We start from the raw sequence: 19298 nt of genomic DNA, 5'->3' as shown, positions 1-19298 counted from the left end.
TATTTGTTTTGGCCGCTTCCGTAAGTACCCACCTTTCAAAAAGAATCCATAGACCTTTCTCTGTATTCTTTTGAACTCTTGATCATTCCACCCTTCTTGCCTTGTCAAAGTGCTCAGATAGCATCCAATGAGCAACCAAGCACCTTGATATAGGTCCTTTGTGAATGACTCAAGTGCATTTGACAGGCAAACATGATCTTCCTTGGCATGAGACGCAACTGGATTATCTTTCCCTGCAATATTCTTAAATTCTGGATTTAAGGACTTTATGTAGGAAATCCATCTCAACATAGAAATATCAGGAGTTGAGAAGCTTGTGATCATTCCAAGAAGAGGTAGACAATCAGTCTCCACTATTACATTTGCACTTATCAAATAATCTTTATAACATTTTAGGGTTGTAACTGGTCCCCATAATTCCATCTTCATCATCTTGGCCGATCGCCCATCCAATTCCTGTGGGGCTAGTATCTACTATCATAATCACATGTCTTCCACAATCATAGTTTACTTTCCTCAAAGTTGGCGACATAAGAAACAACTTCTTTAATTTCCTCATGGCATGTGTATGCATTTCTTCCCATTGAAACTTTTGGTTCTTTTTTAAAAGTTGATACAAAGGCTCTGCTACATGTGCATAATGTGAAATCCGGATAACATAAAACACGCATGCACCCAAGAACCTTCAAACCTCAGTGACATTTATACACTTCTCTTTTATTCTCTGAATTACATCAATCTTTGCAGGACAAGACCTTCTACCATATGGCCCACACATATGTCCTACAATAAGAACTTCATTCACACCGAACACTGACTTTTGGCCAGACAAGGTAAGGTTCACCTCTTCCAATCTTGACAAGATATTATCACACTCATTGATATGATTTTCCACATACTTGGGCATCCCCTTGAGTGCAGAGCCACATCTATATCACTTACATCACATCCTTTGATTGGCACATCATCAAGTAAAGGCATTGTAGTTTGAGGTATGAAGTCACGTAGGACTTTGTTCATACCATTCATCATATGCCCAACTAAATTAATTCTTTCCTGAGGTAAGGTGCACATCCTTACCAAGCCCAAAGGTGTCCTCATGGTAGTCAGGTCCCTGATTTCACTCGCTAGTTGGAACTGATCATACCCTGAATACAAATCTCCCATAGAATATATTGCACTTCCTGCAAATTCATCTACAATTGGCCCTGTACCCACATCTCTAACTGTAACCTTGTTGATGGGTTGCATATCCTAGATAAAGCGTAAAGAACCATTGGAACAGTGAACCACTTGTTTGAATATGGAGCACAAGAAAGCTCCAAAATACCCATCTTGCTCTTTTCATTAAGCAGCTCAATGAGTTTTGGCAAATGAGCCTTTGGAACTGGAATAGGCCTCAAGTTCCAAGGTACATGTAGGATAGTGAAGATTACCATAGGAGCAACCCGGGGTGGTCACTTTTTAGAATGTGTATGATATCACGTGAGTTAACCGGAGAGGATTATTAAAAGACCAAAATGTATAAAAATGTATACATACAGAGGGGGTGGGGGTTTTTTAAATAGGCCCACAGTGTAAGTATAGTATGTATATTGGGGTATTATTAATTACCTCTTGAACGCATGTGATATAGGGGTCTTTTGATAAGTGACTGCCCCGGGAGGAGCAACAATGGATGGATCAACACACCCTATCTCATGAGGCTCAAATGGAAAATCTTTTAGTTTTTGGAATTGTAATACTGTTTGAAGGGCTGTTTTAACGAACCAGTATCATAAATAAAATAAAGGAACATGTATGTTTTAACAGTGCGGTAGTAATTAGATAACAAAAGAAGGGTGAGTGTGGTGTGGAAAGTGGGAGAATGATACCCCGACGGTATCATTCTATAGATGGGTGGACCCGATGAGTCGGGTAACTTTCCAACGCTAGAATTTTTTTTTATTAGTCATAAATCTTAAAAGAGACAAACCTTGGCGGTTGTGCTTCTGAAACATGGGGAAAAATGCGCACAAGTTGGTCACTCTAAGATTTATACTTTTAGGTATAATTGATTATAGATAGTTTTTAGATAGGGTCACGCTCCGCCATAGCGAGATAGGACCAATCCTTCACTAACGGTTCATGCCCGTGGCTACGTAGTAGCTAAGGCAATGTCCGTTGGTTTTTCTTTCTCAGGATTGGAGACCTATCAAAGGTACTCCGCTCCTCTAAAAAAGGGGCAGGGACCTCACACTGGTATCAGAGCCTAGGTTAAAGCTTGGGGAGATTTTTAGATTGATGTTTGGATATTGAAGGATGCGAATGTTTGAAATAATAGAAGAACCTAGAAAAATTGTTTTGAGTTTTTATATGGTATTGAAGACTGAACTTTCCTGGTACAGGAAAATGTTCATTCAGCCTACCAGAAACTCTAGGTGTTCACCATCATGTTTGAAAATGCATGCCAATCACCAAATTATCAGTTTCGAAAAAGGGTGATGATGATTTTGGATAGGGTGTATGCACCACCTATTCCAAGGGTGCATAGAGGATGGGGCATCAACTGGAGTCCATCTGGAGGAATCTATACCATTGATGCTGACAAGATATGGTGCATGGATACCAACCTCAAGAAACTTCGTTGGGCAGAGGAGTTAAAAGTCATCGAAGTTTATCTTTTCCTTGGTACTAAGAATCGGGATGCTACCATTACCTTGGGAGGAGAAAAGATATCTCAGACTCAATGGGTCTACAACCAAGTTACAAAAGTTATCCATGGTGGTAGGATTCGACCCATATGTGTATCTCGTAGCTTTCAAGGCTCAAAGGAAACTTATTATTTTGATCCTTTAGCCTATCCTTTTGTAGTCACTAAACTCAAAATATAGAGACATTACAATCCTTGTACCTAAAGACTACCAACCTTGGTAGTAAATAATGTGTATATAAATAAAGTTTGGATTAATATTATCTTTTGTTTGTATTATTGTCTGATCAAGTCTTGCCTTAAAGTGGATTAAAGTTAGAGTATCCAATAAAGTTTCACTTAATCTATATTGCACAGAGTGCGGTGTACACATCTCTTCAAGAGAAAAAGCTACTTCTCAAGCAAGCTAAACTTCCCTCTTTCAAAGGGGAAGGGGCCCTAGTTGAGCGTGATGCTGAAGTGTGGCTCGAAGAGATGGAGGATTATTTTGCTGCTGCCGGTACTACTCCCGATAACCAGGCAATGTTGGCTACGTTTCGTCTCACGGGGGATGCCAAGCTTTGGTGGAAACAACACTGCAAAGATAATCAAGTAGCTCAAAACACTCAAACTTGGGAAGACATTAAGTATGTTGTCAAAGGACGTTATCTTCCACCTGCACACGAATCCCTTAAGATGAATGAATTCTTCAACTTACGTCAGTTTCATCTTACAGTGAAAGAATACTACTCCAAATTTGTAACTCTTAGGTGCTATGCTCCGCCAATGACCGCAGATCAACAAGTAGCCCGTTTCTGCCAAGGGCTAAAGTCTCCTTTAAATACTCGTCTAGAAGCTATGAGGCCTTTAAATTTGCAAGATGCTCTTTTAAGAGCTAAACCCTTAGCTAAAGAGATGTCAAACTCTCAAAGGGTACGAAATGGAAATTTAAGGAATGTTGGAAGGAGAGGACGACCTATGATGTGGAACCAAAGGCAAGTTCACCCAGTTCACCAAACTCATCCAATAGTTGCAGCTTCAACAAATGGAGCTCAAAATGCAGATCTTAGATGCTATGAATGCAACAAGCTAGAACATTTCAGGAATGTATGTCCTAGGCTAGTCTCCGCAACAAATACACCTAATCGAGCTAGAGGACGAGGACAAATATTAAATCGTGGAGGAAGAAATGGAGGACGAGGTCAAGGGCGCGGAATGGCTGCCAGAGTCAATGCTATCATAGGAGAACCAACATTGGGAGAAGAACAAGAGGAAAGAGCAACTCTACATGCTGCAATTGATAACCCAAGAGAAAGACAACAATATGCTGTCATTCAAACACTTGCAAATCACCAAGGTGAAAAATTTGAGCTTCTTATTGATTGTGGTAGTACTCATTCTTTCTTGTCACCTAAATGTTTAAGGAGGTTAGGACTTAATCAACATCCTACAAGAAAGATGAGAGTTGAATTAGCCAATGGAAAGGAGGTGTTATCTCAGTACACTATGGGAAAAATAGATTTCAAGTTGGGAGAATACTCTACTTCTGCTACTTTTCGAACCTTACCCATAGGAATCTATGACGGAATTCTTGGAATGGATTGGTTAGCCAGTCATAATGCCAATATCCATTGTGCCCAAGGAAGTGTTACTTGCGTGGACAACCTAGGTCAAGAAGTCACTATTCAAGGCCAAAATGGACGACCAAAATCTTACTTGGTCAAAGCTAATCGTCTTTTGAAAGGGTTATGCAAGGGTCAACAAATTTTTGTAGTCAAGCTAAACAAAGTAGAAAAATCTTCTTCCAACCCTGAACCAATGTGGCTAGAAGAATTTTCGGATGTTTTCCCCAGTGAACTTTCTAAACTACCATTACCTAGGGAGGTAGACCATGAAATCAAATTTTTCCAGGTAGTGAACCAATCTCAAGAGCGCCGGACAAGATGTCACTTCCAGAGGCTATAGAACTCAAGGAGCAGCTCAAGCAGTTGATTGAGCAAGGGTTTATCCGACCTAGTACATCTCCATGGGGTGCACCTGTTCTCTTCCAAAAGAAAAAGGATAGCTCTCTTCGACTTTGCATAGATTATAGGGGCTTAAATTAGGTTACCATCAAGAATAAATATCCAATTCCTCGTATTGATGAGATGCTGGACAAAGTACATGGAGCCAAAATATTCACAAAGATCGATCTTCCATCTGGCTATCATCAAATTCGAATCCAGGAGGCTGATATCTCCAAAACAGCTTTCAACACTCGTTACGGTCATTATGAATTTACAGTGATGGCTTTCGGACTTACGAATGCTCCTGCAACGTTCAATTGTCTGATGCACGATATCTTTAGAGAATTCTTGGATGATTTTGTCCTAGTATTCTTTGACGATATCTTAATTTATTCCAAATCAGAGGAAGAGCATGAAGGACATTTTAGGAAAGTGTTAGAGCTTTTACGCCAAAATAAGCTGTATGCAAAGAAAAGCAAATGTACCTTCTTTACCCCTAAGGTCTGTTACTTAGGGTTTATCATTTCACCTGAAGGAGTCTCTGTTGACCCTGACAAAGTCAAAGATAGTGTGGAATGGCCTCAACCCATTTCACAAACCAAAGTCAGAGGGTTCTTAGGTATCACAGGGTGGTACAGGATCTTTGTGAAGGACTATGCTCTTAAAGCTGCACCACTAACCGACTTGCTAAAGAAAGGAGCAACAATACTTTGGGAAGAAAAACATGAATCTTGCTTCAAACAGCTTAAGGAGTATCTTGCTTAAGAACCTCTCTTAAAACTTCCAGACTTCACCCAAGAATTTGAGGTGATCACAGATGCTAGTAACCTTGCATTAGGAGGAGTCCTTACTCAAGAAGGAAGGCCTGTAGCTTATACTTCTCGGAAGCTTAGGATTCATGAAGTGAATTATGCTACACATGATTTAGAATTGCTAGCAGTTATTCATGCTCTCAAGCTATGGAGACATTATCTATTGGGACGCAAATTCCAGTTGGTAACAGATCACACGATCCTTAAGTGGATTTTTACCCAACCTAACCTTAACATGAGACAGAGGAGATAGATAGAGCTCATGCACGAATCTGATTTTGATATTAAATTTAGACCAGGTAAGGATAATGTTGTGGCAGATGCCCTAAGCCGTAAAGCTTTTCTGGGGGCAATTTCCATGGCTAACAACCCTATTCTAGACAAGGTCTTGGATGCTACTGTCAGAGATACAGATTACCAGATGCTTGCTAGTATCCTACGTGAAGAGAGGGTATCATCAAATCAGCCTAAACCTCTACATTACTCCTTAGAAGATGGGAAAATTTACTATAGGAATCGATTATGCATACCTAAGGATTCTACCCTAAGGAATGCTATCCTATATGAAGCACATGATGGCCCAACTTCAGGACATCCAGGTTATGCCAAAACCATCAATGCAATTCGCAGAAGTTACTATTGGCAAGGTATGAAGGGTGATGTCCTTCGCTATGTCAAGAAGTGTTTGTCTTGTCAAAGGATTAAGGCAGAGAGACTAAAGATGCCAGGTAAATTACATCCTTTAGATATTCCCCAAATGAAATGGGAATGTATTAGCATGGAATTTATCACCGGGTTTCCTTCTGTCCAAGCTGAATATGATTCAATCATGGTCATAGTCGACTTGCTTACTAAAGTGGCTCACTTAATCCCAGTCAAGACAACCTTTATAGCTTCAGATATTGCTCGTCTGTTTGTGAAGGAGGTTTTCAGAATTCATGGTTTACCCAAGAGGATTGTTAGCAATCGTGATGCCAAGTTTACTTCAAAGTTTTGGGTATCATTGTTTCAAGCTATTGGAACCAAGTTATGTTTTAGTACTGCTTATCATCCTCAAACTGATGGCCAAACTGAAAGAGTTAATCAAGTAATTGAAGACATCCTCAGAGCCTACTGCAATAGAGAACCTCGCAAGTGGATTCAATACCTAGTGTTGGTAGAGTATGCATACAATTCCTCTACTCATAGAAGTATTGGAATGACACCTTTTAACGCTCTTTATGGTCAAGAATGTTTATCACCTCTTAAATTTTCTAACCCCACTATAAGGGTAGAAGCCTCAAAGAAAATGCTTGAAGAAATGGAAGCTCAAACCAAAGCTATTCGAAGGGATATTCAAGTGGCTCAAGATCGACAAAAGAAGTACGCCGACTTACAAAGATCTGATCGGATTTTCAAAGAAGGTGACAAAGTTTTCTTACGAGTAAAGCCCAAAAAGAGAAATCTGTCTCTCGGAAGGTATAAGAAGCTTAGCTACCGATATTGTGGACCTTACGAAATAATCAAGGTTGTAAGTGATCAAGCTTATAGACTAAAACTCCCTTCTCATCTCAAAGTGCATGATGTATTTCATGTAAGTCTGTTAAAACCTTATGTATATAACCCTGACCATGTCCTTGATGATGAGCAAATCATTTTACTTGCTCAAGATGTTCTACAACTCCAACCTGATACTATCCTAGAAACTCGAGAGAGAAAGCTTAGGAATAGATCCATCAAAGAACATCTTATCTTATGGAAGGATTTCCCTATAGAAGATGCTACTTGGGAAGATGAGACATTCCTCTGTTAAGGAGTACCCTTCACTGTTCTTGAGATGAGGGCATCTCAAATTCTAAGTTGGGGAGATTGTAAGGTCTCTACTTTCAAATTGCACACAAGTTCTATTACGCATTTGTATTTTTTTTGAACCATCACTCCTTATTTAAAATATTCGAGTTCAAATTATGAATCGTAGGTTGAGAAAACCTAGAAATTAAAATTTACGCTACAAAATTCTGACATGTTTAGCTATATGAATCACTAACTAGCTTATTGCAAGACTTATTTACTAATTGTAGAATTTTTTTTTACTACTGTAAAGTTAATATAAGACTGTAAAGTTGAACTTAAAAATGTAAAGTAAATTATCATTAAGTAAATAAATAAAATAATTATAAAGACAAAAGAATACACAGGGATGACAAATGAAGGCACATGGATCACATAGGAGGGGACCAAGTGGGACACACTGTCACATGAAAAAGGAGAGGCTACTCTTGACTAATCTTAATGAGGGGGGCTTGTGTGGCCTTATCTTTTGATGATCATGACAAAGTGGTCAAGCTCATGGGTACCACAAGGGTACCAAAAACGCGGGTATGATTTTTGGAAAAAAAATATTTTTTTTATTAAAAAAAATTTTAAAAAAATTGAAAAAGAAATTGGACGTTTTTCTTTCTGCTATAAATAGAGCATCCATGCTCACACTTTAGACATAGAGATTGCCTCTATAGCGCTCACGAAGTACTGCCACTTCTCTTAGAGAGAAGGCGTCCACAAAGCACTAAGAGAGCAAAAACTCTAGTGGACTAATAAGGCGCGTATTAATTAAGCATTCAATTAACTTTAGGAATGATGTATGTGTGCTATCTCTTACTCTAATCTCTCTAATAGATTAGTAAGATTCAATTAACTATGTGTATGTGTGCTATCTCTTTTACTCTAATCTCTCTAATAGATTAGTAAGATTCAATTAGTTATGTGTGTGTGTGTGCTATCTATTACTCTAATCTTCTAATAGATTAGTAAGATTTAATTAGCTTTAAGAAAGATATGTGTGTGTGTGTGTTATCTTTTACTCTAATCTCTCTAATAGATTGGTGAGATTCAATTAGCTTTAGAAAAGTATGTGTGTGTGTTCTCTTTTACTCTAATCTTCTAATGGATAGTAAGATTCAATTAACTTTAGAAAAGATGTGTGTGTATGTTTTCTCTTACTCTAATCTCTCTAAGTATACCTACTCTCTCTAGTTAGTACATCTTCACTATTAACTTATATATTGTTAATTGAAAGTTAATACATAAGAGAACTCATCATATTCTTATTATACATGATGAAATTCTCATTCACCAATTTTATTGTCAATCAGATTAAGTAGAATTTTGAATAATACTAAAAATTGATTTAGTTAAAGTATAGAAATTGAAGCTAGAATTGGATTAGAAATGTGAAGCATAAAAGTAATGCATTCCTAAACTTTCACTCGTAATTTACACACTTAATTTTTGATTAATTAAGATTAGCAAATATTTGATGTATAGAAATTAGATGTAGAGCAACAACACTAAGTGTGAATCCGAGTTGGCGAGGGTTCAAATTACAGACTCTCTTTGAAAACAAGAAGATTACTAGGAAAATTGACCAATTTAAAGTTCTAAGTGTATAATATAAGTGTAGTACAAAAAAATGGCTCCAAAGCATGCTCGAACCCAAGGCACTAATGATCATGAAGCTGGTACAAGTAACGGTGGAATCCCTGCGGAAAATGCTGTGTCTCCACCAATCGGACCAATCGGAGCTATGGTACAGGTTAGTATTGCAGTTTCAAGTTATGCATCATTGCATATGCGAGACCATAGGAATATATTATTTACCTTATGAAACGAAAACACGGACCGAAACCACGGGGCTTAACCCCAAGAAACTCGTCATATGTTTGACAAGTAAGAAAGATTGTCTGGTTAAATTGGTTGCTATAGGAAAGAATGTTTGTCCAAAACCTTCGGTATGGTTTCTCTCAAGTCTCTCTACTTATTAGCGCTGGTATTATGTGGCAGTTGCCGAGACGTGAGATGACGCCCTGGATGGCACCACTGATGCTGTGGTGGGAGTACACCCAGATTACCCCAGCTGGATACTGCAGTTTTGTTTTGCCGTGGCATGAGGATGACGCCCAGATTGGCACCGTTGTTGCTGTGACGGGAATACGTCCAGATTAGCACAATGAATACTTGTCGAGTGGTATGGGACGCTCATGAGGACAAGCGTTTTTATAAATAATGTATATACCGATCGGACATAATAGCGTCAGTATAGATTCTTGAGTGAACCTAATCCAAGGGTTGTTGTTTTAAAATTGGATGACTTCTTGTTTGACAATTGTTTGTAATACTGTTTGAAGGGCTGTTTTAACAAACCAGTATCATAAATAAAATAAAGAAACATGTATGTTTTAACAGTGTGGTAGTAATTAGATAACAAAAGAAGGGTGAGTGTGGTGTGAAAAGTGGGAGAATGATACCCCGACGGTATCATTCTATGGACGGGTGAACCCGATGAGTCGGGTAACTTTCCAACGCTAGAATTTTTTTTTATTAGTCATAAATCTTAAAAGAGACAAACCTTGGTGGCTGTGCTTCTGAAACATGGGGAAAAAAGCGCACAAGTTGGTCACTCTAAGATTTATACTTTTAGGTATAATTGATTATAGATAGTTTTTAGATAGGGTCACGCTCCGCCATAGCGAGATAGGACCAATCCTTCACTAACCGTTCATGCCCGTGGCTACGTAGTAGCTAAGGCAATGTCCGTTGGTTTTTCTTTCTCAGGATTGGAGACCTATCAAAGGTACTCCGGTCCTCTCAAAAAGGGGCAGGGACCTCACACTGGTATCAGAGCCTAGGTTAAAGCTTGGGGAGATTTTTAGATTGATGTTTGAATATTGAAGGATGCGAATGTTTGAAATAATAGAAGAACCTAGAAAAATTGTTTTGAGTTTTTATATGGTATTGAAGACTGAACTTTCCTGGTACAGGAAAATGTTCATTCAGCCTACAACAAATTCCAGGTGTTCACCATCATGTTTGAAAATGCATGCCAATCACCAAATTATCAGTTTCGAAAAAGGGTGATGATGATTTGGGATAGGGTGTTTGCACCACCTATTCCAAGGGTGCATAGAGGACGGGGCATCAACTGGAGTCCATCTGGAGGAATCTATACCATTGATGCTGACAAGATATGGTGCATGGATACCAACCTCAAGAAACTTCGTTGGGCAGAGGAGTTAAAAGTCATTGAAGTTTATCTTTTCCTTGGTACTAAGAATCGGGATGCTACCATTACCTTGGGAGGAGAAAAGATATCTCAGACTCAATGGGTCTACAACCAAGTTACAAAAGTTATCCATGGTGGTAGGATTCGACCCATATGTGTATCTCGTAGCTTTCAAGGCTCAAAGGAAACTTATTATTTTGATCCTTTAGCCTATCCTTTTGTAGTCACTAAACTCAAAATATAGAGACATTACAATCCTTGTACCTAAAGACTACCAACCTTGGTAGTAAATAATGTGTATATAAATAAAATTTGGATTAATATTATCTTTTGTTTGTATTATTGTCTGATCAAGTCTTGCCTTAAAGTAGATTAAAGTTAGAGTATCCAATAAAGTTTCACTTAATCTATATTGCACAGAGTGCGGTGTACACATCTCTTCAAGAGAAAAAGATACTTCTCAAGCAAGCTAAACTTCCCTCTTTCAAAGGGGAAGGAGCCCTAGTTGAGCGCGATGCTGAAGTGTGGCTCGAAGAGATGGAGGATTATTTTGCTGCTGCTGGTACTACTCCCGATAACCAGGCAATGTTGGCTATGTTTCGTCTCACGGGGGATGCCAAGCTTTGGTGGAAACAACACTGCAAAGATAATCAAGTAGCTCAAAACACTCAAACTTGGGAAGACATTAAGTATGGTGTCAAAGGACGTTATCTTCTACCTGCACACGAATCCCTTAAGATGAATGAATTCTTCAACTTACGTCAGTTTCATCTTACAGTGGAAGAATACTACTCCAAATTTTTAACTCTTTGGCGTTATGCTCCGCCAATGACCGCAGATCAACAAGTAGCCCATTTCTGCCAAGGGCTAAACTCTCCTTTAAATACTCGTCTAGAAGCCATGAGGCCTGTAAATTTACAAGATGCTCTTTTAAGAGCTAAACCCTTAGCTAAAGAGATGTCAAACTCTCAAAGGGTACGAAATGGAAATTTAAGGAATGCTGGAAGGAGAGGACGACCTATGATGTGGAACCAAAGGCAAGTTCACCCAGTTCACCAAACTCATCCAATAGTTGCAGCTTCAACAAATGGAGCTCAAAATGCAGATCTTAGATTCTATGAATGCAACGAGCTAGAACATTTCAGGAATGTATGTCCTAGGCCTGTCTCAGCAACAAATACACCTAATCGAGCTAGAGGACGAGGACAAATAATAAATCGTGGAGGAAGAAATGGAGTACGAGGTCGAGTGCGCGGAATGGCTGCCAGAGTCAATGCTATCATAGGAGAACCAACATTGGGAGAAGAACAAGAGGAAAGAGCAACTCTACATGCTGCAATTGATAACCCAAGAGCAAGACAACAATATGCTGTCATTCAAACACTTTCAAGTTGGGAGAATACTCTACTTCTGCTACTTTTCGAACCTTACCCATAGGAATCTATGACGGAATTCTTGGAATGGATTGGTTAGCCAGTCATAATGCCAATATCCATTGTGCCCAAGGAAGTGTTACTTTTGTGGACAACCTAGGTCAAGAAGCCACTATTCAAGGCCAAAATGGACGACCAAAAGCTTACTTGGTCAAAGCTAATCGTCTTTTGAAAGGGTTACGCAAGGGTCAACAAATTTTTGTAGTCAAGCTAAACACAGTATAAAAATCTTCTTCCAACCCTGAACCAATGTGGCTAGAATAATTTTCGGATGTTTTGCCCAGTGAACTTTCTGAACTACCATTACCTAGGGAGGTAGACCATGAAATCAAATTTTTCCAGGTAGTGAACCAATCTCAAGAGCGCCGTACAAGATGTCACTTCCAGAGGCTATAGAACTCAAGGAGCAGCTCAAGCAGTTGATTGAGCAAGGGTTTATCCGACCTAGTACATCTCCATGGGGTGCACCTGTTCTCTTCCAAAAGAAAAAGGATAGCTCTCTTCGACTTTGCATAGATTATAGGGGCTTAAATCAGGTTACCATCAAGAATAAATATCCAATTCCTCGTATTGATGAGATGCTGGACAGATTAATGGAGCCAAAATATTCACAAAGATCGATCTTCGATCTGGCTATCATCAAATTCGAATCCAGGAGGCTGATATCTCCAAAACAGCTTTCAACACTCGTTATGGTCATTATGAATTTACAGTGATGGCTTTCGGACTTACGAATGCTCCTGCAACGTTCAATTGTCTGATGCATGATATCTTTAGAGAATTCTTGGATGATTTTGTCGTAGTATTCTTTGACGATATCTTAATTTATTCCAAATCAGAGGAAGAGCATGAAGGACATGTTAGGAAAGTGTTAGAGCTTTTACGCCAAAATAAGCTGTATGCAAAGAAAAGCAAATGTACCTTCTTTACCCCTAAGGTCTGTTACTTAGGGTTTATCATTTCACCTGAAGGAGTCTCTGTTGACCCTGACAAAGTCAAAGATAGTGTGGAATGGCCTCAACCCACTTCACAAACCGAAGTCAGAGGGTTCTTAGGTATCACAGGGTGGTACAGGATCTTTGTGAAGGACTATGCTCTTAAAGCTGCACCACTAACCGACTTGCTAAAGAAAGGAGCAACGATACTTTGGGAAGAAAAACATGAATCTTGCTTCAAACAGCTTAAGAAGTATCTTGCTTCAGAACCTCTCTTAAAACTTCCAGACTTCACCCAAGAATTCGAGGTGATCATAGATGCTAGTAACCTTGCATTAGGAGGAGTCCTTACTCAAGAAGGAAGACCTGTAGCTTATACTTCTCGGAAGCTTAGGATTCATGAAGTGAATTATGCTACACATTAAGTAGAATTTCTAGCAGTTATTCATGCTCTCAAGCTATGGAGACATTATCTATTGGGACGCAAATTCCAGTTGGTAACAGATCACACGAGCCTTAAGTGGATTTTTACCCAACCTAACCTTAACATGAGACAGATAGAGCATCCATGCGCACACCTTAACGTTTTTCTTTCTGCCATAAATAGAGCATCCATGCTCACACTTTAGACATAGAGATTGCCTCTATAGCGCTCACGAAGTACTGCCACTTCTCTTAGAGAGAAGGCGTCCACAAAGCACTAAGAGAGCAAAAACTCTAGTGGACTAATAAGGCGCGTATTAATTAAGCATTCAATTAACTTTAGGAATGATGTATGTGTGCTATCTCTTACTCTAATCTCTCTAATAGATTAGTAAGATTCAATTAACTATGTGTATGTGTGCTATCTCTTTTACTCTAATCTCTCTAATAGATTAGTAAGATTCAATTAGTTATGTGTGTGTGTGTGCTATCTATTACTCTAATCTTCTAATAGATTAGTAAGATTTAATTAGCTTTAAGAAAGATATGTGTGTGTGTGTGTGTTATCTTTTACTCTAATCTCTCTAATAGATTGGTGAGATTCAATTAGCTTTAGAAAAGTATGTGTGTGTGTTCTCTTTTACTCTAATCTTCTAATGGATAGTAAGATTCAATTAACTTTAGAAAAGATGTGTGTGTATGTTTTCTCTTACTCTAATCTCTCTAAGTATACCTACTCTCTCTAGTTAGTACATCTTCACTATTAACTTATATATTGTTAATTGAAAGTTAATACATAAGAGAACTCATCATATTCTTATTATACATGATGAAATTCTCATTCACCAATTTTATTGTCAATCAGATTAAGTAGAATTTTGAATAATACTAAAAATTGATTTAGTTAAAGTATAGAAATTGAAGCTAGAATTGGATTAGAAATGTGAAGCATAAAAGTAATGCATTCCTAAACTTTCACTCGTAATTTACACACTTAATTTTTGATTAATTAAGATTAGCAAATATTTGATGTATAGAAATTAAATGTAGAGCAACAACACTAAGTGTGAATCCGAGTTGGCGAGGGTTCAAATTACAGACTCTCTTTGAAAACAAGAAGATTACTAGGAAAATTGACCAATTTAAAGTTCTAAGTGTATAATATAAGTGTAGTACAAAAAAATGGCTCCAAAGCATGCTCGAACCCAAGGCACTAATGATCATGAAGCTGGTACAAGTAACGGTGGAATCCCTGCGGAAAATGCTGTGTCTCCACCAATCGGACCAATCGGAGCTATGGTACAGGTTAGTATTGCAGTTTCAAGTTATGCATCATTGCATATGCGAGACCATAGGAATATATTATTTACCTTATGAAAAGAAAACACGGACCGAAACCACGGGGCTTAACCCCAAGAAACTCGTCATATGTTTGACAAGTAGGAAAGATTGTCTGGTTAAACTGGTTGCTATAGGAAAGAATGTTTGTCCAAAACCTTCGGTATGGTTTCTCTCAAGTCTCTCTACTTATTAGCGCTGGTATTATGTGGCAGTTGTCGAAACGTGAGATGATGCCCAGGATGGCACCACTGATGCTGTGGTGGGAGTACACCCAGATTAGCCCAGCTGGATACTGCAGTTTTGTTTTGCCGTGGCGTGAGGATGATGCCCAGATTGGCACCGTTGTTGCTGTGACGGGAGTACGTCCAGATTAGCACAACGAATACTTGTCGAGCGGTATGGGACGCTCATGAGGGCAAGGGTTTTTATAAATTATGTATATACCGATCGGACATAATAGCGTCAGTATAGATTCTTGAGTGAACCTAATCCAAGGGTTGTTGGTTTAAAATTGGACGACTTCTTGTTTGACAATTGTTTGTAATACTGTTTGAAGGGTTGTTTTAACGAACCAGTATCATAAATAAAATAAAGGAACATGTATGTTTTAACAGCGTGGTAGTAATTAGATAACAAAAGAAGGGTGAGTGTGGTGTGGAAAGTGGGAGAATGATACCCCGACGGTATCATTCTATAGACGGGTGGACCCGATGAGTCGGGTAATTTTCCAACGCTAGAATTTTTTTTATTAGTCATAAATCTTAAAAGAGACAAACCTTGGCGGCTGTGCTTCTGAAACATGGGGAAAAATGCGCACAGGTTGGTCACTCTAAGATTTATACTTTTAGGTATAATTGGTTATAGATAATTTTTAGATAGGGTCACGCTCCGCCATAGCGAGATAGGACCAATCCTTCACTAACGGTTCATGCCCGTGGCTACGTAGTAGCTAAGGCAATGTCCGTTGGTTTTTCTTTCTCAGTATTGGAGACCTATCAAAGGTACTCCGCTTCTCTCAAAAAGGGGCAGAGACCTCACAACCTTTTCCACGGCCATGCTTAATGCCATTTGATTCCATGTCAAGCTTTTTTGAATTTTTCACCTCTACCACATGCACATTTGGGTATGGCAAAGGTGGAACTCCTTCCACTCCTCGTGGAGGTGGTCTTGCCCTATTTGGTCTTTGTAGAAGCCGTGGTTGTTGATCATTTCCTTCACCTGCATTCATCACTGGGTAATTCAAGTTAGGTTTCCATGGCTCCCCTTGGGGCCAAGGAAAATTATACATTCCATGTCCAGACTGTCCACAATTCCAACATTGCAAGACTCTCCTAGGTCATGGTGGCTCTCGCTCTTCTGACTTCTTTGCTTGTCCCTTGGGACCTACAGCTTGTGTAAGATGAATTGACAAGTTACTTTAGGATTCATTTAATTTTTTGCTAACTGAGTCAATGCCAGTTAATAGAAGCTGCGAAAGACCAAAGACGTACGAACGCACATCAAAGATCAACATGAAGAAGGAGTAAAGATTGGAGTTACACATTTTCCACGTTTTTCCAAAATGGTAATGTATTGTAAATTTTTGATTTATTTCAAGCCATTGTAATATTCTAATGTGTTACGGGCCCAATGGGAGCTCCAAGCTGTAAATAATAGGTCAAGTAGTGTGCCTAGGTTGCAGACTGAGTAAGTGGTGGAGCCCTAAAGGCCTTGGGAACCCGAAAATTGCATATTTTTACCCTAGGTATATAAGGCAATGTGTAAAAGAAATCAAGGTTCTCAAGCTCATTTGTTGAGAGCACTCTTTGGTGAGATCTCTTGAGGTGTGTGGCTATGGAGTCCTTGAGCTTCTCCTTGCTCATGAGACTTGATTAACACTAATCAATGATTCATTCTCGTTCACTATGCCTCTCTCATGCTTCTTATGATTACCTATGATGCTTATATTAACTAGATCTTAACTAATAAGTGGTTATATTAACTAGATCTCAACTAATAAGTGGTTAATCCCGTTCTAATCTTGTGTGATTGCCATCTCTTGCTTGTGTGTGCATGTAGGTTTGGTTGGAGTGTGGTGCTCGATAGATCTATGTGTGTGTGCTTGCGATTAGTGTGTTCCATGATAGGATTAGTGTTGTGTGTGTCTTGCAATCGTTAGTGTGTGTGATTGGGTTGATTAGACGTGAAAAGAAGTGGATGTGGAGATTGCCCTTCATTGTGGCTTAGCTTCTCCATAGGCCGAGAAGCTCACCTCATAGAGTTAACCATTTGTGTTGCCACGATTACCTCACTAACTGTATGAGTGTTTCCATGCCCTAGCCGGGTAGCTCATCCCTCCAGATTGATAATTTTGTTGGTCATTGGAGCTATGAAATGATGGGACCCCCAACATTTGGCACTGTTGTCGGGGACGATGGTCTACGCTAGTGTAATTGTGGCACAATCGAATGTGTTGCCTCACTAATTTCACTACTAATTTCACTTATGTGTTTATGTTTTTGTGTATTTTGGATGTGTGTGCATGAAGCAATGTGTTCATAATTCCCTAACGTATCACTGTATCTTTCCAATTGTGTGTTTATACACTCTAATTTCACACTAATCCTTTGCTAATTTGACTAATTTTTGCTAACTTACTAATTTGCTATGAAGGATTGGAGCATTCAACTATTCAATTGATCTTCAATGGAAAGGTAATCAAGGTGGTATTCTCAACCTCCCTAGGATCTAAAGATGTGTAGAATTGTGTAGAGATCCCACCATGATGATGCAATGTAATGTTGATGCTATGTTGATGCAATGCAATGTTGATGCTATGTTGGATGTAAAATTTTTTGATTGTTCGTTTTCATGCTGTCGTAATGCCGAAATTTTTAAGATTTGGTGGCGCATGAATTTGACAAGTTTCAATTGCTAATTGGTGAATGTGTGTTGCTAATTGGGTGCCTAATTGATTTAATTGCATGCTTGGATGGTCAATTGCAAGTGTGTGTGCACTAAAATCAAGTTTGTGTGCATTCTAATTGAGTGTGTGTATGCCTAATTTTAGGGGTGTGTGCACTATTTTGCCCATGTTTGTGCAACTAAAAATCAATGTGTGCTTAATGATTTTTCAATTGTGATGATTGATTTGTGTTGTGCTCATGCCCAACTAATGATTTGTGAAGTCACATTGCAAATTTGACAAGTTTAACCCTTTAATGTGCGCACTTCAAGATTGGTAAAACTGCCAATTTTATTAGTGTGTGTATGTGCCTAAAAAGTGTTAAATTTACATGATTGATGTGTGTAATGGTTTATTGTTGTGTTTTTGTGCTCAAAATAGGGATATACACACTCCAATTGCGTCAATTTTTTACCTAATTTTGTCGTTAATTTTGCCGGTTTAATTGCCTAGTCTTGATTTTATTGATGAAATTAATTGGCAATTGAATTGACGTGGTTTTAATGATTTTATTTGGGTGCAGTAATCCCATATGTGTGGAGAATTTGTATAAATTTTTTGGGTATTCTTTGGATAATTTTTTGCTAATTTTTGCATTAATTTTTTATTAATTTCATAAAAAAGTGATATTTTGCAATCTTTACGAGCTGTTTTGAATGTGTGTTTTTTATTTTAATTTCAAGCGCAATTGGGCCTACATTCGCCAAATTTTGAGCTTTTTATTATTTCCGGGGGTCGGGTTGACGATTTTGTCGAATTTGACATTTTCGATAAAAACTACTATCTTTGGTGTTCTTGTGCGTGTCAAAATTGTTTGATTGTGATTGTCAATGATTTTCTAAGATTCCTAGAAATTTTCAGAACTTTTTCGGACTTTTTTGGCGATTTTTTGGATTGTCGGGTGAATTTTAGCGTTTTCAGCCTATTTTTGGCATTTCTGGACATTTGGAAATACTAAAACGACCGGTTTGAGTTGTGACACCTGCGCCTTTTGGCACATAAAGTTCTTCGTGGCGGATAATTCTTTACGATCTACTGGGATCATTTCCACCTACATTAAAATTCTCTTCTTCTTCTTCCCTTTCCTTGTGAACCCACCCACAACCTCTCTCTCTCTCTCTCTCTCTCTCTCTCTCTCTCTCTCTCTTTCTTCTATTACTCTCTATCTTACCCTGCAAAATCACGATTATTTTCTCTCTCTCTCTCTCTCTAACTCCATCTCCCCCTCTTCCACAATTCACGATTATTTAGTCTCTCTCACTAACTCCTTCTCTCTTCCCACTCTCCAACTCACTCTCTCTTCTCGCTACACGCCAAACCCCGCTCGCCTGTCCCGCTGCCAACACGCGTGCACGCAAACACACACACACACACACATACACACCCTAACACTCTCTCTCCTCTTCTACGTGCGTAACCGGACCGCCTTCTCCTTGTACATCCGCAATCAGCACCAACAAATGCAGCCCACGTGCAGTCTCTCTTAACTCTCTCTCTTGCGCTGTCTCTCACACACACACACATATCTGAACGCTCCCTTACACACACACACACTTCATTAACCTACAAGAAGACACACAAAAGGAAAAAAAAGGGGACCTCTCTTTTCATGTTGTCTTCTCTCTCTTTTTTGAATGGTGCCTACTGGAGCCTTTTGTCCTTTTTCTTTCTTTTGTGTCATTGATTTTGTATTTT

Source organism: Adiantum capillus-veneris, chromosome 3 (genome assembly GCF_014529385.1).
Source record: "Adiantum capillus-veneris isolate H3 chromosome 3, ASM1452938v2, whole genome shotgun sequence".
Classification (NCBI taxonomy): Eukaryota; Viridiplantae; Streptophyta; class Polypodiopsida; order Polypodiales; family Pteridaceae; genus Adiantum; species Adiantum capillus-veneris.
The sequence above is the reverse complement of the archived record's forward strand: the minus strand, read 5'-3'. Positions refer to the sequence as shown.